General features: G+C 42.4%; 1 pseudogene; it reads left to right on the forward strand.

Moving 5' to 3' along the window:
• The first annotated feature begins 743 nt into the window (after positions 1 to 743).
• On the forward strand, positions 744 to 869 carry LOC141146470 (U2 spliceosomal RNA; annotated as a pseudogene).
• The last annotated feature ends 23,925 nt before the right edge of the window (positions 870 to 24,794 follow it).

Genomic DNA, 24,794 nt, shown 5'->3' on the forward strand with positions numbered 1-24,794 from the left:
GTTACCCCAACACTTCATATTCCTGATATATGGCTGCTGTACCATGTACTTGTATGGGAAAGTATCCTGTTCTCTTTGTATTGTTTCCTTTATGTGAAATCCCTGGGGTTCCTGCAAGTCCCTCTGCTTTCCTATTACAAACTGACTATACTAAGCAGGAGAGCACACCGTGGTCAATTCTCTAGCTGTTCTGGGAACTCAGTATGTTCTCCTCCAATGATCAGACTTGTTCTACCATGCCCCTGCTGCACAGCCATTCCCTGGGAAGCTCAGTGTGCTGCTTCTCCTCTCCCCAAATCTTATGCAGCTGAGAACAGAGGGAATGTGATCACTTATAAAAAAAAGGTATTTATATTGTTTTTTTATATCTATACAAAAATGTTTTGCATTTAATTTATATTTTAAAATTAATGGGTTGTTTTACATAGTGATCATTTACAAACACTTTAAGAGTGGTCATTGCCTAATAGGCACACGTGTCAAGTGCATTATCTAAACAAGCAATAATAATAACAAACAATAATCTCTACCTGAGTAAAGTAGAAGAAACATTAGGAAAATCCAGGAATTCCGTGGGAAGAAGATCTAATAGATACATCCATAGTACTGTATGTAAGGATACACTTGTATTAACATTGTTTGAAGCAAATCGTTCTAATAGCTGTTATAAAATACTGTAGAGAAAAGAAATAAGCATATCATAGAGAGCAGGAAAAGCAAAAGAAATAAGGACTTATGTTAATATCACTTCTCGGCCTTTTGGCTAAGATCAAGTGTAGGAATTATGTTAATAATCAAAACAAGTTGGGAGCTTTATCAATTATTGTTTTCAAATAGTTTTTATTGTATTTTTGTAAAGCAAAAACATGAGTTAAATGCCCCCAAGGGCAGATGAACATACAGAGTTTAGAAGCACCGTAGGGATCATGGCATATTGCAATGGAATATAAAACATAAAAAATGATAATAGAAATGAAAGCAACAAATAAACAGATAATAACATAGAAGTTACAGTGAAGTTTGATGAGATGTAGCACCAGAAACAATTTCAGCACAGTAATGTGGTATCTAAAATACAATATTTTTCATTTGAATTATGGTTACAGCTGTATTTGTCAGGAATTGTTAGAACAAGAGGGCCTATTGTACCTTCCAAGGTTCCCATGTTTGGATGACCTCACTTATCAATGAAGGTTTATGGTCCTTCCAATGACAAACTACTGTTAGGCTTAATGCCAGTAAAATATGAATTAGCACAGTTCTCAGACAGGGAGGGAATGTATCGCTACCCAAAGAACAAAGAGCCAAGTCAGGTGAACTATTGATAGTTTTTCCCAACACCTGTAATATGAGACTGAAAACATTTAACCAAAAGTTAATTAATGAAGGACATGACCATAGGATGTAGAATAGAGATCCTTTTTGACCACAGTTTTGCCAACACATGAAAGAGGCATGAGGTGCAAACCTGGAGATATGTTGAGGGGTTAAATACCAACAAAGAATATTTTTCTGGGTTGAGTGCTTTTTGCCAGAAATGTGAGGTATAAACCAATCCAAAAAATCTTGTTCCCAGTCTTGGAAAGGTGACAATTTTATAAAGGCATTTTTCTTGTTAATTGTAGTGTAAAACAGAGAAATACTCTTAGATCTTGTGAGATAAGATTTGTAAAATTGTGCTATGTGCCAAGGTAAGGAGAGAGTGGTATTTTGGTTACTACATAGAAAATGTGAAATACGAATATTTTTATAGTGATCTCTAGATAGCACCTCATATTCAATTTGTAACGATCAAAAAGCTTTAAGGGCTGGCCCACCCGTAGGTCATCTATTGTGAGTAGGTTTTTGGGCATGCATTGTGTGAGGTCTAGGTCAGGTATGATAGCAGATAAACTAGGGAAGGATAGTGGAAAAGGCTTGTATTGTGGATGAAAATGCAGACTGTTGAGATGTAGTGAACCTGCTAGCTAGTAAGTAGTGATAGAGGTTATTAACCAGTGTTTGTGAGTTCTCCAGTTCAGCTCATAAAGTTTGAGAAGAGCAGCTTTTAGCTAAATTAGAATTATGTCACGGTAATAGTCCCTTAAAGATACATGTCCCACTCCACCGGATTTCCTTAGCAGAGTTAGTTTGCTAAAGGCACATCTCTCCTGCCATAGATAACCATTTAATAGAGAGATTGTGCCTTTTAGAAAAATGTGTTGCAAACCACAGTTGGTAGGGCTCTGAACAAATAGAGGTATTAGGGTAACAAATACATTTTAAATGATGCCAAGTGTCCTGTCCAGGTCAATTCCCCTTTTGCCCTGTTATGTAGTTTAGATTTAAGTGTGTTTAAGAAAGGAAGGTAGTTTTCTACTGCTAAATCTTTCACCTTTGGGGTAAGGGTGATACCCAGATAGTTTTAACCCTCCTTCTTCTATATATTGGCAGTAGGTCCCAAGTCTAATATATACAATGTAGATTGGTTAACCTTGTAACAAAACACTTCTTTGAAAAGCTCCAAAGCTGCATGTACCAAAGCCAGAGAATGTTCCACGTCCATCAACATCAAAATAATATCATCAGCGAGTGTATGCATTCTTTTTTTTTTTTTCCCAAAAAATCTGATATCTTGGGGTGTGTGCATATATATGTTGCCAATATTTCTAATAATAGGTTGAAAATAAGTTGGGAAAGGGGGCATCTTTTTCGTGTGCCATTGGTTATAGAGAAGGGTGTCGACAAAGCACCAAAGGTGTATACTTGAGCCGATGGGGTGGTATAAAGTGCCATAATGGCAGAGTAGATAGATCCCATAAAAACAAAAGGCAGATAAGGTTTGTGCTAAATAGTTCCAATGGATTCTGTCAAACCTCAGGGTATATACGTAGAGCAGAATATGTACCAATCTGAGAGCAATGAGTTGGTCAAACACTTGTACATCCTTTTTTTTTTCTTTTCCATAAGGTTTTTATCAAAAGTAAAAGAGAACAAGCAAATGAAGAGTATAACAGAAACATATAATACAAATCAGATAGCAGTTGACAGGGTATATTAACGGCTAGACTTATAGGCTTTGAACATCAAGATGTCAATTATCATTACGCTGAAGGGAGTGAACCTTGTATAAATGGGGATTGAAACCTATTGGGTTTCATGGATTCTGATAGGACTTGTGGGTTTGTAAATCCGAGTCAATATAATAGCTGTTATAGAAATATTGGATGTGTTTTGGTTAAGCTGAGATTACTTAAGAAAGATTCAGGTTGTATGAGGGATTTTAGGATGGGATCCAAGTATGGGTTTCTGTCTATCTAAGGGGATGTTTTGGGGTCTGGGAAGAAGTATGTATATGGAGAGGAGGGGATGTAATTTCGTTGAGGGGGGTGGGGAGGTGAAGTGAGTTAGGGGGGAGACGGGGATGATGTGGCGGGGGTGGGGGATCAGGGTGAATGGTGGGTGTTGCCCATCTCTCATTCCTCCGGTGGGAAGGTAGGGGGAATGGTGATTGTTACGTAGTTGTGACTAGTGGGGTTAGGTCATTATTTTTGTCATTATAAATGATTGTATGGGTTTGTCCAATTTGAGTCTGGGTTTGCGTGGATGTGGAGAAAGAGTTTCAGACGGTATTGTTTCACTTTCGGGCCTCTCCGCATCATTGATGGGAGGCTCCCGCTGTGTGATGCTTCTCGTCTTCTGACGGTTCTTAAATAATGGAGGGCGGGGCCACTCGGTGACCCCGCCCCCTCTGACGCATGGGGACTTCCCTGAGGCTTTCCCGTGATGTCAAAGGGGGCGGTATCACCGTTACATAAAGAGTGACCCCGCCCCCTCTGACATCACGGGGAAAGCCCCCGTGTGTCAGAAGGGGCGGGGTCACCGGGTGGCCCCGCCCTCTGTTATTTAAGAACCGTCAGAAGACAAGAAGTATCACACAGTGGGAGCTTCCCATCATGGATGCGGAGCAGCCTGAGAACAAAGAAGGAAAGAAGACGCCGTGGAGGAAAATGCCGGACAAGAACACTGGAGGAAGAATCAGAAGAAGATGGAGGAAGAAACCGAAGGAAGATAGAAGAAAGAAGATAGAAGAAAAAAGATAGAAGATAGAAGAAAGAAGATAGAAGATAGAAGAAAGAAGATAGAAGAAAAAAGATGGAAAGAAGAAGCATTTAAATAAAGGAATTGTCAAAACTGTCTCTTGTCATTTTTAACATTTTTGACACTTTTTTTGTGAAATGGTAAGGGTACTTTTGTACCCCCTTACCATTTCACACGGGGGGGCTGGGATCTGGGGGTTGTGGGGATGAGGCCCTTGTCCTCATCAACATGGGGACAAGGTGCTTTGGGGGGACCCCAAAGCACCCTCCCAATGTTGAGGGCATGTGGCCTGGTACAGTTCAGGAGGGGGGCGCTCTCTCGTCCCCCCCTCTTTCCCTGCAGCCTGCCAGGTTGCGTGCTTGGATAAGAGTCTGGTATGGATTTTTGGGGGGACCCCTCGCCAGTTTTTTTTTTAATTTTGACATGGGGTTCCCCTTAAAATCCATACTAGACCCTTCAGGTCTGGTATGGATTTTGAGGGGGACCCCATGCCTTTTTTTTTTATTTTGGCACGGGGTTCTCCTTAATATCCATACCAGACCTGAAGGGCCTGGTATGGAATTTAGGGGGACCCCCCACGCCATTTTTTTTTTTTGAATTTTGGTTCGGGGTTCCCCTGTGGGGAAATCCCATGCCGTTTTTATCAATGAACTTATATGTGTATTGTCGGACCGACAATTCATATAGCCGCGAGTGCTTTTAAATGACTTTTTTTCCTTTGAAATTTAATTTTGCTGTCAGACTGTTCTAAACACTGGAAACATGCGCCCCTTTACAGGCATACTATAGACACCCCCAGGTATGAAATTTAAAGGAATATTACACTTTTATTTTATTAAAATCACTGCTCCCGAAAAAACAGCCATTTTTAAAACTTTTTTTGCATTGATCCATGTCCCCTGGGGCAGGACCCAGGTCCCCAAACACTTTTTATGACAATAACTTGCATATAAGCCTTTAAAATTAGCACTTTTGATTATTCATGTTCGATTCCCATAGACTTTAGCGGTGTTCAAACAAATTTTTTGCCTGTTCGCATGTTCTGGTGCGAACCGAACAGGGGGGTGTTCGGCTCATCCCTACTGATGAGGCATTCCATTTCAGCTATTCTGGTGATTCTGTTTAGCCATTCTTTGATTGATGGGGCATGTGTGGTGCCCCAATGTACTGGGATGCACTCTTTTTCAGTATTTATCATGTGCATGGCTAGGGATTTAAAGTAAGTGTTGTTCGATAAGGTGGTAACGTGTAAAAGAAATTGTGCTGGAGAGAAGTTCAGTGTGTAGGTAGTAACTTTCTTTATAATTTGGTGGACTTTGCTGCAGAAAGCTTGAAGTTCCTTCATCCCGTTTGCATCTCCAGCATACATCTGGAATGTCTGGGTTGAATCTGTGGATAAGGGAGGAGGTCCTGTTCCAATGTGTTTGGATTTTGTATCCGCTTTCCTGTGTGGAAACGTTAACGGATCCTTTGTGAATGCTCAGGTAGACGTGAAAGGGCTAGGGAAAGTTCATTTTCCCATGATTTGAAAGCCCGGCCACTGTTAGAGGGCACATCTGAGAATAGAAGGGAGTGCATTGTAGAGATGAAGTGACTTTGGGGGGATTGTTTTGTGCATAATGTTTTGAAAGGGGAGAGGGGTCTGGAGACTTCGAATTTCTTGCCAGGTGAGAGTAAGTAGTGTAAGAGTAGCGTGTGATTGCAAGGGGAGACACTTTTATGTCTTTGTTCAAAAGTGATATGGGGTGGAATTTTGAAGGTGAGACATGATCCTTCCCTGGCTTGGGTAAAGTTACAATCAATGCTGTAAGCATCTCTGAGGGGAAGGCAGAAGAGGCAGCGGCAGCATTGTACACTCTTTTCCAAATGAAATAATAGAATATGTTTGAAAGTTTTGGAATATTCTCCTGTAAATTTGTCTTGATCAGGGGATTTATTATTAGGAAGCAATGAGTTGTAGAGAAAAAGTATAGTCTCTCTCACTGGAATTTAGACATCTCCAGGCATTACGTAATTTGTGTGATTGGATTAGGGGTTGGAGAGGTGGAGAACATCTTTTTTGGTGAAGCAGTAGAGTCTATGCTGGGATCCAGGGTGATGTTGAAATCTCCACATAGCAACACTGTGCCCTGCTTCACCCTGGGTATTGTGCATAACAGCTTATTGAAGAAGCGCAATTAGTGTGTGTTAGGAGCGTATACTTTGGCTATAGTGTATAGGGTGTAGTTGATCTCACAAACTATGATGAGATAACGACCTTGCACATCTATGATTTCTTTGTAAAGGAGACTGTGTTTTTATTGGCTGTTGGGAGTCCTCTTCTTTTTGAATCTGCATTGGCGGTGAAAGTCTTTATGCGTGCACTTCAGAGAGGTGTTTGCGCAGAAATGTGTCTCCTGTACACACAGGATATTGCACTTATTTGCACATGCCTCTTGCCAAACTGACTTTCGCTTAATGGGGTGGTTAAGGACCTTAGCATTGATTGGTAAAAGTTACTCCCATGTGTGAAGTAAAAAGTGGGAATTTAGGGCGCTTAGGACTTCATTAATCTAAGAAACGTCTCTATAGAAATAGTCCAAAAAGTGCTGGTGATGACAATGATGTGGTGATATCTTCAACACAGAGGGCTGCGGCTTTAACAGACTGAAGCAGGATCTATAGGAACATAAGCAAAACAAAAGGCGCCTCTAAGTGTAGAAGAAAAGCTATTTTTAATACCCCATCTGGGTTAAAAACACTTACAGGATGGAGGAAATAATCAGGCACATCATAAACATGGTAAACGGCTGCATTGGAAGGGGTCACAGTGGAGGAAAGCCTTCAGGGAGAAAGATGTATGGCTAGTTGAATTCGTCACTGCCTGCAGCGAGATGGAACACTGGAAGCCGCTGTGGAGCCGGCGTCGTCAGCGAGGAGAAGACACGGACCCGGAAGTGATGTCATCCACTGAGAGACTCTGTAACCAGCCTGGACCACAAACACACAGCCAGAGGGGGGATGTGACATCACATCCCCCCTCTGGCTGTGTGTTTGCAGTCCAGGCTGGTTACAGAGTCTCTCAGTGGATGACATCACTTCTGGGTCCGTCTCTTCTCCTCGCTGACGACGCCAGCTCCACAGCGGCTTCCAGTATTCCATCTCTCTGCAGGCAGTGACAAATTCAACTAGCCATACATCTTTCTCCCTGAAGGCTCTCCTCCACCATGACCCCTTCTAATGCAGTCGTTTACCATGTTTATGATGTTTAACTCCCACGTGTGAGGTTGTGGTTGAAAGCTTGTGGTAGCTCTGGGAAATGGATTACTCACATTGTGCAGAGGATGTCTGCCATTTATAGTCACCGGTGTGATCCATTGTCCTGTTCTTAAGATGTTTGTCAGTGAGAGAGGGCTCCTGTTCTGAATGTGTGGTAAGGTACATAAACTGTGACTTGGAGCTCTCTGGAGTTAGCTAGGACGTTAGTTCCAAATTTTAGCTAACGCTGCTCAGGCTTATAAAGTTCTGAAAAGAAACAACATGGCAAGGGCCTGAATGAAAGGCATACTCCAGACATTATGTATGTTTATAAGAGTTCTTGGAGGCCACCACCTGCCATTCTGGCTCCATTCTTTGGTGTTTTCCTCTTGGCGAGGAGGCAGGGCTTTGGTTCTAAGGGAGAATGTTCCAGGTCTTCAGTAGAGAAAGGCCTTTCTCCAGAGTGTCAACCACATGAGTAGTACCATCTTGTGTAATTGTGATTTTAGTGGGAAATCCCTATCTGTAGTTGATTTTGTGATTGCAAAGGGGTTTAGTAGTGGTATTGAGGTTTTTGCGCTTTAGGAGTGTATACTGAGATAAGTGAGCATAGATCTGTAGGTTAGAATATTGGTCTGGAATCTGGGCTTTGTTATGAGATGTTGTTGTGAAACGCTCTTTTATATGGAAGAAATTGAGACGTAATATATAACATCTCTAGGCACGAGATCTGGAAGATGCGAGGGCTTAGGGAGATGGTTATTCAGTCAATAGTAAGCTCCATATTTGTAGCTTCAGGAAGTATGGATTTAACCATTTGCGGTGCAGTGCGGCTCTCGTTCTGGGTGGACGTCATACGACAGCGCCCAGGACAGCCGCTCTCGGGGGTGTGCAACAAGGCGATCTTGGCCGCACTGTGTTGCTAGGACACATTGCGCGCCCCCGACTTCTGTAAAGAGCCGCGGCCATGGCTCTTTAACCATGTGATTGGCTGTGTCCAATCACAGCTGGTCACGTGTAAATACGGAGATGCCGGTAATCGGCGCTCCTTGCCTCCCACTGACAGAATGTGAGGAGAGCCGACCAGCGGCATCTCCTCACAAAGGACAACTAGGCATTTAATCAGGGCACTGATATTCAGTGCCCTGATTATAATAAAGCACGCACAGTGCCAGAAGTGCGTGCCCACCAGTGCCAGCAGTGTGCCCACCAGAGCCAGCATTGAGTGCCCACCAGTGCCAGCATTGAGTGCCCACCAGTGCCAGCAAACAGTGCCCACAAGTGCCAGCAAACAGTACCCTTTACTTATGCCAGTTGGTGCTGGCTATCACTGCTGCCCATCAATACCCATCACTGCTGCCTATCAATGCCACCCATAAATGCCCATCAGTGCCCATGAGTGCCGCCTATCCATGCTGCCTATCTGTGCACACCAGTGCCACCTATCTGTGCCCACCAGTGCCACCCATCAGTGCCCACCAGTGCCGCCTATCAGTGCTCATCAGTGCCACATATCCATGCCATCTGTCAGTGCCCATAAGTGCAGCATAATTGTGCCTCCTCATCAGTGCCACCTAATCAGTGCCCATAAGTGCCACCTCATCAGTGCCCATCAGTGTCGCCTCATCAGCGCCCATCAGTGAAGGAGAAAAATTATTTATTTACAAAATTTACTGACAGAAACTAAGAAAAGCTTTTTATTTTTTCAAAATTTTCAGTTGGAAGGGGATATAAGTGCCCTGTATTGAAGTAGTTAAAGAGGGTAGTAGCATAAGACCTGAGCTCTACCTGCTGTATGCTTTCAGGGAACCCTCTTATCTTTAGATTGTTGTATCTTGACCTTTCCTCCATATTGGTCAACTTGGCTTTGACCCATTCCATGTCCTCATCTTTGCCTTCATGTGCATCTATCAAATCATTAATTGTGGTGGCGAACTCCCCCATTTTTGTGTCTATATGATCCACCCTGCTTTCCACAGCTTGTAGCTCATTACTGAATTAGTGCATATAGGATGCAAGATCTGAATGTAGAGAACTCCTGAGAGATATTAACATGTCCTTTAAGGCAGTGTCCATCACTGGCTGGTTAGTGATAGGGAACTCCTCTATGGAGTCTGGTAGGTCCCTGGTATCATCCCTTGATTTCCCATTAGGGCTCACCTTGTGCTGCTGTCTTGGGCCATCCATCCTGAACCTGGCTTTCTCAGGGCTGCCTGATAATGGTGTTGAATTGAGGTGTTTAGCTGGTCTGGATGGTCTGGAGTTATATTGAGGGGACTGGCTGCCAGCGACAATGAGGAGTCGGCGCCATCTTGTCTTCCTCCATGCGGCTGCAGGGTGAAGAAGGCTGTTAATTTCTGCAACCTCTTATCATCCTTTTGTTTTCTCGTCATGTCCCTGATGGTCTAAGGAGATAGTGTGGTGGTAGTGGCTCCCAGAGTGATGCTGTGTGCTGTTGTTCCCCGCAGTTGGATCGGAGCTTTGCCCTCCCACAGCTATCTTGGTCCTCGGCAAACCACGCCCCCCTGCTTGATCAATTATTAAACATTTTTCTTAAGACACTTTGATTCCTTAGATGCTTATTGCTCATGAAGGTAAGGTGTTCCAAACTCAACCTTGGATGTTTAACCACTTGCCACCCGCCATATAGCAAAATGACGGTGGCAAAGTGGTTTCAATAACCTGACCGGACGTCATATGACGTTGCCAGGATATCAAGCCGATGCGCGCCCCCGGGTCTGACACACCGCAACACCGATCTAGGTATAGAGTCTCTGACGGAGACTCTTTACCACGTGATCAGCTGTGTCCAATCATGGCTGTTCACAGTGGAAACAGGAAGAGCTGTTGATCGGCTTTTCCTCACTCGTGCCTGTCAGACATGAGTAGAGGAGAGCCAATCGGCTGCTCCTCTGACAGGGTGGGTCTGTGCTGATTTATAATCAGTGCAGCCCCCCTGAGGATGCCCACACTGGACCATCAGGGACACCACTAGGACCATCAGGGATGTTACCACCAGGTATGCCACCCTAGACCACCAGGGATGCCAATCAGTGCCCACAATGGATGCCAATCAGTGCCCACAATGGATGTCAATCAGTTCCCACAATGGGCATTATTGATTGACAGGCATTATTGTTTGGCACTGATTGGCATCCATCCGTACCATCAATTAGTGTACATCAGTGCCACCTATCAGTGCCCATCCATGCCCATCCGTGCCACCTATCAGTGCCCATCCATGGCATTTATCTGTGCTGCCTATCAGTGCCCAACCGTGTCAAAATGATAAAAATTTAGTTTGGGTACAGTGTTACATGACCGCGCAATTTGTCATTCAAAGTGCGACAGCACTGAAAGCTGAAAATTGGTCTGGGCAGGAAGGTGTATAAATGCCCTGTATTGAAGTGGATAAAGACCAGAGCTTTTATTGTATTTTTTACTGGATGTATAATTAATATATATATATATATATATATATATATATATATATATATATATATATATATATATATATATATATATATATATATTACTCATTGCTGTTACTTGGTTGGCTGCAGGGGAGAAATTTTCCTATTTTTTTTTTCACCATCATGATTACAACACAAAAGGTCAGTATTTTACAACTGTCAGATGTTACATCCCCACCCTTGGGGTAAAAGTAGAGTGATTTACAAACTAAAAGCCACAGAATAACCAAGTCTAAATGACCAGTTTAGACGAGTCTAAATTATCAGTAGTGTGCAAGCATGTGGGGTTCATGTGAAATGCGTCTACCATTTGCATCCTGTCATATCCTGTCTGATGTGTGACATGTGTCAATAAAGGCCTTAATTTCGTTCAAGCTTCTTGGTGATGTGCGGCCAATCTTTCTTCTACACCTTTGCCATATTGCATTACCTTTTACAGAAGATTACAGCACTGCAGATTAGAAAGGAAAGGGATTTTTTTAATATTATTCAATCACAATGATATCTGTGTTGCAATTGTACATGCTATATTATTTTTTTATTTTCTATTTTTTGCCATGAAATTGGAGTTGCCCTTTAAGTACTATCTTGAACAATTACCAGGCAAACTTTAACTTGGCTTTGTCATATCCTCTCTTCTATTTTCTGTCACCTCACAGATAATTATTGCTGCTCTTAACATCTACCTTTAACCGAAACTGACTTCTTGCAATCACTTTTGCTTTATGGTAATCATTGCTGCTTTTAACATCAACCTTTAACTTACACAAACTTCTTGCAATCAATTTTCTTTTATAGTAATCATTGCTACTCTTAAACATCTGTTAGTCTTGCCCATATTGTTGTGTTGTATTTTTGCCTTTCTTTGTGTCTTACTTAAACAAAGAGCTGATTTGAATTGTTACAACTGTGGCCTCTTTCGTTGTCATTATTTAGTGTGAAAAGTTTGCTCTGCTAGTCACATGTACCATCTTGAACAAAAAAAAAAAAACAGGGGCACTTTAGCCTGGCACTCCAGCTGATGCACAAAAAGAAAATCTGCAGCAAACTATTTTGAATAACACCACACTTCAGGTGACCTTTCTTTCTCTATCCAGCTTTTTCAGCTTTTTTTATTCTAGTATGCTTCCTACCCTCTTCACCCAGTAGCAGGGTCTCTCTACCTTTCCTTCTTACAATAGTGCCCTCTCTACAGTCTCCTATTTCCCTCACCCCTCTTCTCCAGTCCACAACTATATATATCCCCCTCACTCCAGCCTTCTCCCTATGACTGCACTCACCTCCTAATTCTGAACCCACATGCTGACAAAACCTCCAAGACACTGGGACATGTGACTCCATTTAAATGACATTCCAATTTTATTTCTACTCACTCTTCTGCTTCTCCTTCAGCCTCTAAGCCAAAGTCTGATGCCTTCTCTATTTCTGAAAATTCTGCCTTTGAGGTCCATTTATTGGCTTGTACCCTAATCAATTTTTAAAAATTCTCCAACTCCCTCTAAATTTGTCATTTATACCAATGTGCATTATAACAGTCGAATTTTCCCAAGTCCCATTTAACAATCTGTCCATCCAATCCACAATGTGTAGAGTATCTGTATGTCTTTTCCTATATACCTGCTCTCATCCATACCGGAGCTGTCATTATCCTGACAGCAAGTCAGGATAAGAAAATATAAGGGGAATACAAAGACACTGAATTTCAAAAGAGCAAACTTCCCTGAACTACAAACCTTGCTAGAAGGCATGAATTGGGATAAAATCTTAGGAACAAAGAACAGAGAGGAGAGATGGGTTTGCTTTAAGAGCATATTAAATAAGGGCATTAGCCAATGCATCCCATTGGGTAATACATTTAAAAAAGCGAACAAAAGTCCTGGATGGCTTAACTCCAATGTAAAAATGCATATAAAAGCAAAGGAGAAGGCCTTCAAAAAATACCAGGTTGAGGGATCATCATCAGCATTCAGACTTTGTAAAGAATGCAACAGGAAATGTAAGGTTGCAATTAGGGCGGCTAAGATGGAACACAAAAGACACATAGCGGAGGAGAGCAAAAAAAAATCCAAAGAAATTCTTTAAGTATGTAAGCAGTGAAAAAGGGAGGACAGACCATATTGGCCCCATAAAGAATGAGGAAAGACATCTGCTTACAAAGGATGGGGAGATGGCGAAGGTATTGAATTTATTCTTTTCCTCAGTCTTCACGAGGGAATCGGGGGGCTTCAGTAACCAAAACTGCAGTGTTTATCCTCATGACACATCACAGGAAGCACCTCTATGGTTAACAGAGGACAGAATTAAAATTAGACTTGGGAAACTTAACATTAGTAAATCACCGGGACCAGATGGCTTGCATCTGAGGGTACTTGGGGAACTCAGTCAAGTAATTGCCAGACCATTGTTCCTAACTTTTACTGACAGTCTACTGACTGGAATGGTACTATCTGATTGGAGAAAAGCCAATGTAGCACCAATATTTAAAAAGGGCCCAAAATACATCCCTGGGAATTACAGACCAGTTAGCCTAACATCAATAGTATGCAAGCTCTTGGAGGGGATGCTAAGGGACTATATACAAGATTTTAGTAATGAGAACTGTATCATTAGCAGTAATCAGCATGGATTCATGAAGAATCATTCTTGCCAAACCAATCTATTAACTTTCTATGAGGAGGTGAGTTGCCATCTAGATAGAGGAAGCCCCGTAGATGTAGTGTATTTGGATTTAGCAAAAGCATTTGACACAGTTCCCCATAAACGTTTACTGTACAAAATAAGGCCAGTTTGCATGGACCATAGGGTGAGTAAGGATGGGCCAAACACCCCCCCCGTTCAGTTCGCACCAGAACATGCAACTTTCTATTGTGGATGGCCGTATTTTGCTCCAAAATGCGTCCCAGCATTTTCAGGGTATAGTTCCACCGGGTGCTGACATCTTGTTTCAGGCGATGTATGGGGAGCCCTGATTGTTCTTGCTCCTCCCTCAACAGTTGACTAGCCCCTACACTGCGGTGGAAATGCCCTGAAATCTCTGCAAAGGTTCAAGATTTGAGCAATCTTGTTGTTTTTCTCCACTGGGATTGCACCCTTGACCACTAAATGCAGTATGTGTGCAGAACAGCGCACACCAACAAAAGATCCATCTTGGAGCGCTTTAACCATGTTTGAACCTCCGTCTGTCACAATGAACCCAACAGAGACATTGGTGACTGCCCGCTCTCCAAACCAATCGGCCAACATCGATCTAATTGCCAGCAATATGTTGGCAGAGCTGTGTTTATCATCACGGACTTCTGTGTGGAGAAGGAAAGCTTGATAACCCTGCTGGTCTTGCTCTGCAGACCTGCTTCCTGATGAAGTTTGAACTAGTGCCACCACCAACAGGCTCAGTGGTCAAATTAATTGTCTGACCCTCGGCTTTGGCCATTTTTTTCCTTCAATAATGCAACGCACGAATGGTATAGTGCTGGAATAATCTTTTTGCTGAAAGTTGTTCATGCAGGAACAACGTATCGTGGAGCAAGGGCATGCATGAGCTGTTTAAACGGCTCCCCTTCAATCATGCAAAAAGAGGCTCCTCCAACAGCAATGAATTGGCCAATGAGGCGGGTGATCTTGTTGGCTTGCTGTTTTGACTGTTGTGGACAGCATGTTTGTGGCAGGAGAAGTGTCAGAGGCACTAGTAGCAGAGACCTTGCCACTTTTTTTAGCAAGGCATCCACCACAACCGCGACCACAACCACTACCTCTACCTGCCTTCATTTTTCCATTAGAATGGTACATTGCTGACTTGCTGTTGCTGTATAGTTCAGAAAATGGACTGGTGATAGTGATCACTGATCAGACAGGTAACAAGATACGGTATATAGAATCTATATAGAATCTCAATCTATAATATAGAATCCCCCCCCCCACAACACAGGCAGCCTCTGAGGCTATCACAACACTAGCAGCAACACTAGTATCACTAGTATCTATCTATCAAGTTCACAACACTAACACAATAGCAGCAGATTATTGTGAAAAAGTTAAGTTGAACTGTAGCTTGCTTCACTATTGTTCTGCTGCTGTGCTTATGCTCAATTGATAAATAATTCAGGTTCTCTGACAAAGTGACAAACGGACCAGCTAAGATTGACTGTCTTCTGAAATGATTCAACGTGTGTGTCTTTCTCTGCTGGCAAATCGTAAGTGAAAGTAAGTTGGCTATACGTGCATGGTTCTAGCTATTTTACTGCCCCTCCTCTTTGGTTACAATCGGCCAATAACATTCATCATCATCATTATTTTTATTTTACTTCGCCCACCCAATTCCAGCAGCGATCTTTCCTCTCTATGTCGAATCTTTTCTCTCTATGTCGAATATTTTAGAATAATCTTGGACTAGTATGGTTGGACTATAGAGTTAAGGTTAGGCACATTCGACCACAGGTTCAATAGACACAGATTGTTATTGTCAGCGTCATGTCGAATCTCCTATCTATATCGAACTGTTGTCGCAACGAAAATGAAAATAAAGCATTTGTTTATGTCGGATCTTTCCGGTAAATACCTGTGTTCGGACGAAAATGCATTCGGACGAAAACGAATGCACGTGTCTAATGTATGCATGGTGCGGTGTCTTTGCGTGTGGGCTGAGTGGATTGCTTGGTGCTGCTGTGGCTGTTCATGCTCTGGGAGCTGCGACGCGCACTGTGGGTCCCCCCTTTCCCTCCCTACTCCCTAGTGGAGGGGTCGGGTGGATGTTCCACTACACATCAATGCCACGCCCCCAGTCCCGGGTGCGTGACGTCGATCCAGATGATGTCAGGGCGCTGGCTTTCTGGGTGTTTTGGCGCTATGGACAAGTGAGTGTGTTTGGCGCCATTCGCTGGGCAGTTATCGCTCAGGTTGATGCCTCCCCTCTCTCCCATATCTTCTGCCGTGGCGCTGTGACATGAATTGTGGATCCCCCTCCCTACCCATTAGTGGAGGAGTTGGGTGGGTGTTCCTCTGCGCATCGATGCCACGCCCCCAGTCCCGAGCGCTTGACGTCGATCCGGCTGACGTCAGTGCACGGGCTCTCTGGGATATATATCCGGCGTTATGAATGAGTGAGTGTGTTTGGTGCCATTCGCCGGGTGGTTATCGCTTGGGTTGACGGCCGGCGTGACGTTGGTGGCAAACAGTGGCTACAGGAGAGTATCCGCACTCCTTACTGTTTGAACGGGAATTCTCTGTTTGGACTGGTGTTCTCTTGGCCAGCATGCATGGTCATCACATACATTTGTACACCCACATAAGAGATAATCTTCATCTTTTATTTCCCCCTTTCTTTTTTTTTTGAAGTTTGCAGTTTTCATCCCCATTTATCTTTTCACTCATTTCATGCAATGTCTAGGCACATCAATAACATTGGTCTTTCTCTTATAGTGTGTTGTTTTTCATGCTTTTTCTCACATTCCATCCCACATTCACGTTCATTTTTCACATTCCCCACCACATTCATGTTTATTTTCCTCCCACCTTTCCCACACCAGATTTGGATCACTGCCTCACCAGCAATTTATCATCTTCACATACTGTATACACATTCATACACATTTTTACATTTATTCACAGATGATTTTATGAACCATGCACACACATGGATTTTGGTGGGGTTCACTTCCCCAGCCACACCTTATCCTTCAGGATTTCCCATCGCCTTGTCATTGTTTTTGCCACCTCAGCTCCCGGGGGAGACAATTGTCCGCAGCTTTGCCCTGGCATCCACCGCCGCACCCCATGCTCATTGGTAACCTGCAAGTATGGGTGAATGTTCTATCATTCCCCCTCCCCTTCTTCTGGTGGGTTCAGTGTATTTACTGTTCACCTTTCAATTTTCTAAACACCCCTACAGCTTCTGCTCCTGATGAGTGACAGTTAGTCACAAAACGCATCGAGCTAGAGATGCAACAATCATAGTTATACATCCAGTTGTTTGAGCTATCAATGCTGCTACTACATGTTTACAGTCAGTGATCATTTTATCATTAATGTATGGGATGTCATATGCAATTGTATTTTATGTTTACTTATTTATACTGCTACTATAAACTATGCAACTTCACTTTAGAAGGCTTGCAGGTTGCAATGTGTATCTGTGCCATTGACGCATTGTACCGTATGTTGTATTCATGGAATAAAATTAATTTTGATAACCTACATTATCTCCTTGCTCTTCAGCTGCATGCTTCACACAAAGTCCCAAACCCTTCCCTCTTTTTTTTTTGCTGTGCAAAACCCGGGATGGAGGCACCTCTGATAATTACTTCAGAGGCCTCATATAAAGTCCCAAATTCTTTCCACTTTATCAGCTACAGCATACTTTACACAATGATCAGTACAGCTTTCAGAAAGACAAACTCTCACAATTATTTATCATATTTACCCTTCTATTTAAAGATTAAAAGATAAGTATGGATTTTTATTATCCCATATTCATACTTACCTAGGTGAATGCAGGATCAGACCAATGCTGCATCTGTCCCCCCCACTGCCTTTTCACTGAGAACCGAGCCACCGAACACCGCCGATGGCTCGGTTCTCTCACCTCTCCTGCTCTGCTCCTCTATGCTCACTGGAGTACTGGGCTGTGGAGGGGCAGTCCGCCCTCTGCTGAAAACGGGTCACAGGAGTACAAAATAAATTGCACTCCCGTGACACATAGGAGAAGTCCAGTTGAATGAGCCCAGGCTGGACTTATCCTTTAACATACAATGAAAACCTTTTTCTTTTTTGTTTTCTTTTTTTTTATAGTGAAATATCAGTATTGTTTCCCAAATGTGCTTCAGTGTGATGGGTTGAAGTACTGTTGACTTTACCAGTCTGAAAGATTCTCATTTATCTCCAAAAAACAAGCGCGCAACCATTAATTAATCAGTGAAGGTGATTAAACACAACCATACAAACTAATATTAAGGTGCAAAAGTGATACAATAAAGTAAAAAAATGCTACCAAAAAACGCACATGTGAACACTGGTGTGCACCATTAACCTGTTACAAGGACCTAAAGCAAAAGTACTCTGATGTATACAAAATCCATATAAAGTGAAGTTAGCGACCGAAGCTAACGGTCGCTGAGGGTGATTGTAATCACGATCCCTGGATTGAAAGACTAGTGGAGGATTTCAATGCTGGCAGGCTGATGCAACAGGCTCCCATGATCTCTATAATTTGAGGTCCAACTGATCTGGTAAGCGGCAGTAATATCACAAGTTTTTGAGCTGCAAGATCGTCTCATTTCTATCTCTCCTGAATACTGAGTTTCTCCATACTCACATTGTCATTTTTATGGACTTTGCTTATATATTTTTGATCACTTAGATACACTAACTTTATATGGATTTTGTATATATCACAGTACTTTTGCTTTAGGTCCTTGTAACAGGTTGATGGTGCACACCACTGTTCACATGGGCGTTTTTTGGTAGCATTTTTGGTAGCATTTTTCTACTTTATTGTATCACGTTTGCACCTTTATATGAGTTTGTATGGTTGTGTTTAATCATCTTCACTGATTAATTAATGGTTGCGCGATCCAAGGGAAATAGAGGGAGAAATATCATCTGCTCCCCTTTCCAATTCTCCTCTGCTCTCCCCGATCTCCCAGAGCCCTGCTAAAGTGCAGATGCGCTTGGATTCACCTTCCCAGGCAAGGACCACAGTGAGTACAGACTTGCACAATGCACACGCCATATCCTCTCTGCAATCCTCTATAGCGGCCTTTCCTACATCAGGGCAGTCTGTACTTGACACTACAATGAAAGATATGCTTCTATCACTGCAGTCCTCTCTCATGACCAACCTATCTTCCCTGATCCACAAGTTTACCACTGATATGAGACATATGGGGGACAGAGTGCAGTACATGGAAGACAAGATGGAGGAATGCACAGATACAGTAAATGATCTGGTAGACACCTGTATGGCCCAAAAAGAGGACACTGACTGGATAAAGGCAAAGTTAGCGGACCTCGAAGACCACTCTCGCTGCAACAACATCAAAATCCGTGGTATACCGGAGACGGTCCCTCCTGCAGAACTACACAAGTATGCCAGCACCATGTTTTCTACCATGCTGCCTGACCTAACCCCTATTGAGCTCACTATAGATCGCATACACAGGATCCCTAAACCACACCATTTAGAGGAGGCAGTCCCTAGGGATGTGCTTCTGTGGATACATTTTTTACCAAGCCAAGGAGCAAATCCTCTCCAGAGCACGGGCACTCACTACTCTTCCTGCACCATATGCAGATATTCAACTATTTGTCGATCTCTCACAGTATACATTACAGATGAGGAGGCAATTGAAATCGGTAACAAAAGCTCTCACTAACCACAAGATGACCTATAAATGGCGTCACCCAGCCACCATCTTGGTCACACATAACGGAATCCCTCATACCATAATTGAGGGGGGAATGAAGCTCTTACACTCATGGGGCATTATCCCGGAACTACCACGCAATGATTTTGCCACATCAGGAAGATCCAACCCTTTAAATTACACCACGAACTGCGCTCACTGCCATCAATGCAGCCTAATCAATGCCCATCTGCAGCCTCACAAGTGCCATCAATGCAGCCTCATCAGTCCACATCAATGCAGCAGCCTCACCATTGCCATCAGTGCAGCCTGATCGATACCCATCTACAGCCTAGAGGGGACAGGGAGGGGGGTGTGACGAGCGCCGACAGATTACATACAGTGAGAATCTCCTATGTTAGACAGAACAGTGGTCCAATGGCGGCCCAGGAGACGGGGCTTCCTATTACAGAGGCCACCATGTAAACAGAAGTTTCTCACTGTATGTAATCTGACGGCGCTCGTCCCACCCCCTTCCCTGTCCCCTCCAAGGCAGCTAAAATTGAAGTATTGGAGTATAACACGCACACGCTATTTGCACCCAATTTTCATGGTGAAAAAGTGAGTGTTATACACCAATAAATACAGTACTTAAACCTGACGAGATTGCGAATGCATTTAGCACATACTACAATGACCTATTTAACATCAAGGAAGATAAACACACTATTCAACCTTCCCAAGATGAAATAATAAAATTCCTAGGACAAGTTAACCTCCCTTCCATCTCGCCAACACAGCTGTCTTCCCTCAACACCCCCTTCACAGTCCCCGAAATAGTACGAATCATTCACAACCTTCAAATTCCAAGTCTCCTGGACCGGATGGGTTCAATGGGGAAAACTACAAAAAATTCCAACAACTTTTAGCTTCCACATTATGCAAGGTCTATAACTCTGCCACAACCTCCTCTTCTTTCCCCTCAGAAATGCTAATTGTGATAGTAGTAACCCTCCCGAAACCTGGAAAAGATCCGACCTCACCCCAGAACTTTCACCCCATATCCCTACTCAATGTAGATGTTAAAATATACGCAAAACTGATAGCCAACAGACTAAATGACATTCTTCCAACTCTCATCCATAAAGACCAATCAGATTTCACAAAAGGCAGCCAATCCTCAGACGCTACAAGAAGGATGATAGACATCATCCACTGGGTAGGTAACTCCAGTACCCCCTCTGTACTCCTGTCCCTGGATGCTGAAAAAGCATTTGATAGGGTACATTGGGGGTACCTTTCCTTAGCTTTAACCAAATTTGGGTTCACAGGACAAATACATAACGCCATAATGGCCTTGTACTGTGCTCCTTCTGCCCAAGTGTACTCAGCAGAATCCTTATCATCCCCGTTTTGTATCTCAAACAGTACTAGACAGGGGTGCCCCTTGTCCCCTCTCATATTTAATCTAATAATGGAACCCCTTGCACAAATCATCCGCACAAATGAACAAATAGCAGGCATCCCCATAGGAGATGAAGAACACAAAATCAGTTTATTCGCCGATGACGTGATACTTATGATAACCAACCCTACTAACTCCCTCCCAGCAGTTCAGAAGACGCTAGCCTGGTTTAGTAACATATCCTATTACAAAGTCAACGAATCTAAATCTTACATCTTGAACTTAGGCATTGACCCCACAACTAGCATGCTATTACAACAACAATTCCCATATACTTGAGCAGACAAAAGCATAACCTACCTTGGAGTTCAGCTAACTAAAACTACTAAAGATTTATACTATCACAACTACATCCCTTATCGTAGCAGACTCCAAGAAGATCTACGTGGGCTGGCATCTTTTGAGATGTTATGGATGGGACGCCTAGCGGCCTTTAAAATACTTTCTTCTTTCACATGGCAAGGCAAAAAAGCCAGAAGCACACATACCAAACTGATCAAACTCCGCACAGCCGGCAGTACTGGCTATGTGGATTTTCAGGAATACTACATGCCTCAGTGTTCACACAGTCGAGAGACTGGTTTTTACCCTCCCCGTACATTATATGGGGACAAATGGAAGCTTCCTTCATTCCGGGGAAGGATCTATCTACATGGCTACTCTCTAACCCACTCCCTTCTAGAACACCCTCACATATTCACCCTACAATGTTGGCTACAGTCCAAGTTTGGAATAAATTTGTACGACTTAGCCAAAACTACCCTACCAAGGCCATAATGAAAATCCCGTTGCTAGTCTTACAAAACAAAATGGACCTAATATCCTTCAAAAAGTGGCAAGAGAAAGGTATTATGCACATTAATGACCTCTTCACTGATGACAAGATCAAAACATTTCCTGACCTACAAAAAGAATATCTGTTGCCTAATTCAGACCTTTATCTGTACCTTCAAACAAAACATTATCTGCATACATCGCCATTGTGGACATGTACTATTCCCCAACCTGCATGGATATATCTGATACCGCGTACACACGACCGGACTTTTTTTCCCCAAAGGTTTGACGGACCTAGAAATGAAACATGTTTCAAATCTTTTTGACGGACTCGAGTCCGGTCAAAAAGTCCGCTCGTCTGTATGCTAGTCCGACGGACAAAAACCGACTCTAGGGCAGCTATTGGCTACTGGCTATGAACTTCCTTGTTTTAGTCCGGTCGTACGTCATCACGTATGAATCCGTCGGACTTTGGTTGATCGTGTGTAGGCAAGTGCGTTCATTCGGAAAGTCCATCGTAAAGTCCGTCGAAAAGTCCGCAGGACAAAGTATGCTGTAAAGTCCGGTCGTGTGTACGCGGCATTAGGAACATTTCAGCTAGCTGAAAGGGTATTTCACTCTTTTATAATATTCTCCAGCAAAAAAGCATATTCTCTAAGTCTATTCCTCTGCTCAAATGGCAATCAGAACTAGGAAATACATACACAACTGACCAATGGGCTAAAGCATACAACTCCACCTACAAAGTTACTAGCTGCTCCACTTTGTTGGAACTATCCATCAAAATCTTACAATGTTGGTACTTGACCCCCCGATAGAGTGTCAAAATTTTATAAAAATCTAGATGATAAATGCTGGAGACAATGCAGACAAAAGGGGGATATGCTCCATACATTCTGGAACTGCCTCAAAGTGACACTCTTTTGGGAATCAACTTTCCAATTACTATCTGATGTCTCCCAAATGGCAATAACTCCACAACCCAGCCTCACACTTCTATCTTTAGAATTGGACCACTACCTGAAACAACTGAGATATACCATATCTCACATACTACTCTCAGCCAGACTGAGCATCAATAGAAAGTGGAAAAACCCCACACCACCCACTCTAGGGGAAGTGGTGCAGACCACCCATTTACATTTTATACATGAGCAGACACTGGCGCTCAAAAATAGAAACAGGGAACACATTTCCCAAATGTGGCACCCATGGTTGGCATGGTTCAATGACAACTCTTTGATATCCCTACCACTATCCTGACCTACACAAATCTAGGAAGAGATGTCAAGGCGCAGACTCACCTCTTCAAGTATATCTTTGATATCTAATTGTATTTTTGTTCTCGTACTATGTTTTCTCATATGATTTATTAAACAATACGATTGATTGGATTGTATCTAAGGATGGGAGGGCTGGCTTAAATCCTGGACACAGTCTTGGACCCATAAGGGGTGCCTAGGATGGGAGCCAGCTCCTCCCTTCACCACTTTATTGAAATTGGTAATACATATACTGTTAGGAATGCTCATTATAGTCTCTGTATGGTTACCTTTCTCTAATTCGCATATGGTGTTGTTCTACCGCCTTACGACAATCAAATGTTTTCTTATTCCTTTGTTTTTGCTTTACCCTTGTATGCATATATTAAATGTAAAAACCCAATAAAAATGTTTTGAATAAAAAAAAATAATGGTGCTCACCACAGGTACTCATTTTAGCTAAATGGGTAACTGAATTAGATATCATCATGCACCTTAAAAATCTGGGTGCACAGAATATGATACATTAGAGAGGCATACAATCACATGGGCCACATGGATGATTTTTCAACATTCTCAAGAGTTTCAAGATGTATTGGATAGGTAAAGTGGGTGATGTTGCTGCTTAGTCATGGCTGGGATGGGGGGGGGCAAAAATCCATCCCTCTCTCCATTCCCTTTATTCCTAATCCTCCAACTTTTACCCTTACTGCCTCTTCTCTCTCCCCACATTCAACTTTGCTACTACTCTTTTCTACTAACTCTCCCCCCCCTCCTCCTCTACTATTTTTTTTTTATTGTACTTTTCTACTTTGTTCTAATTTTTGCTATAGATAATCTTTGTTCTTTTTTCTCTAGCTATCCTACTACATTGTTTCCTTCATTTTATAGGTATTAATAGTACATCCGCCAGAAAAATTGGATATTTTATAGTTACAAAGTTAGAAAGTTAGATTGGTTGAAAAAAAGACACATGTCCAGCTAGTTCAACCAAAAAAAAGGGGAACAAAAATCACATAATCCTATATACACAATCCTATACCTACAGTTGATCCAGAGGAAGGCAAAAAACCCCAGCTAAGCATGATCCAACTTGCTCCAGCAGGGGAAAAAAATTCTTTGTATCTTTGTACTGTTTTACTGGTTACTTAAATGTAACGCTCATATACTGTGTATGTATATACAGTATATATCTATATATATGTATGTATATATCTATATCTATATATATCCCTTTCATGACTAAGCCTATTTTTGACATTTGGTGTTTACAAGTTAAAATCCGTATTTTTTGCTAGAAAATTACTTAGAGCCCCCAAACATTATATATATATATATTTTAGCAGAGAATCTAGAGAATAAAATGGTGATTGTTGCAATATTTTTTATCACACGGTATTTGTGCAGCTGTGTTTTAAACGCAACTTTTTGGGAAAAAGGACACTTTCATGAATTTTTGAAAAAAATCAAACAGTAAAGTTAGCCCAATTTTTTTGTATAATGTGAAAGATGATGTTACGCCGAGTAAATAGATACCAAACATGTCACGCTTTATATTTTCACGCACTCGTGGAATGGCGACAAACTACGGTACCTAAAAGTCTCCATAGGCGATGCTTTAAATTTTTTTTACAGTTACCAGGTTAGAGTTACAGAGGAGGTCTAGTGCTAGAATTATTGCTCTCGCTCAGACGATCACAGCGATACCTCACATGTGTGATTTGAACACCGTTTACATATGCGGGCGCAAGTTCTGTATGTGTTTTCTTTGCTGTGCGAGCACGCGGGGATGGGGAAGCTTTAAAAAAAAAAAAAAATCTTATTTATTTTATTTATTTTTATATTTAGAAATTGTGTTTAAAAAAAAAAAAAATTGATCACTTTTATTGCTGTCACAAGGAATGTAAACATCCCTTGGCAGTAATAGGTGGTGACAGGTACTCTTTATGGAGGGATCGGGGGTCTTTTTTTTTACTGTGCACTTCACAGTATTCAGATCGCTGAAAACGTTGATTCTGAATACTGTATATTTTTTTTAAAACCGGCGCCATTGGCAGACGAGTAAACGGGAAGTGACGTCATGACGTCATGACATCATGACAATTAGAAGGCTGGATTGAAACTGCTCACAGCTTTGTTCCAGACTGTCAGCAGCTGCCGGAGG

This window comes from Aquarana catesbeiana, linkage group LG05 (assembly GCF_042186555.1).
Source record: "Aquarana catesbeiana isolate 2022-GZ linkage group LG05, ASM4218655v1, whole genome shotgun sequence".
Taxonomy (NCBI): domain Eukaryota; kingdom Metazoa; phylum Chordata; class Amphibia; order Anura; family Ranidae; genus Aquarana; species Aquarana catesbeiana.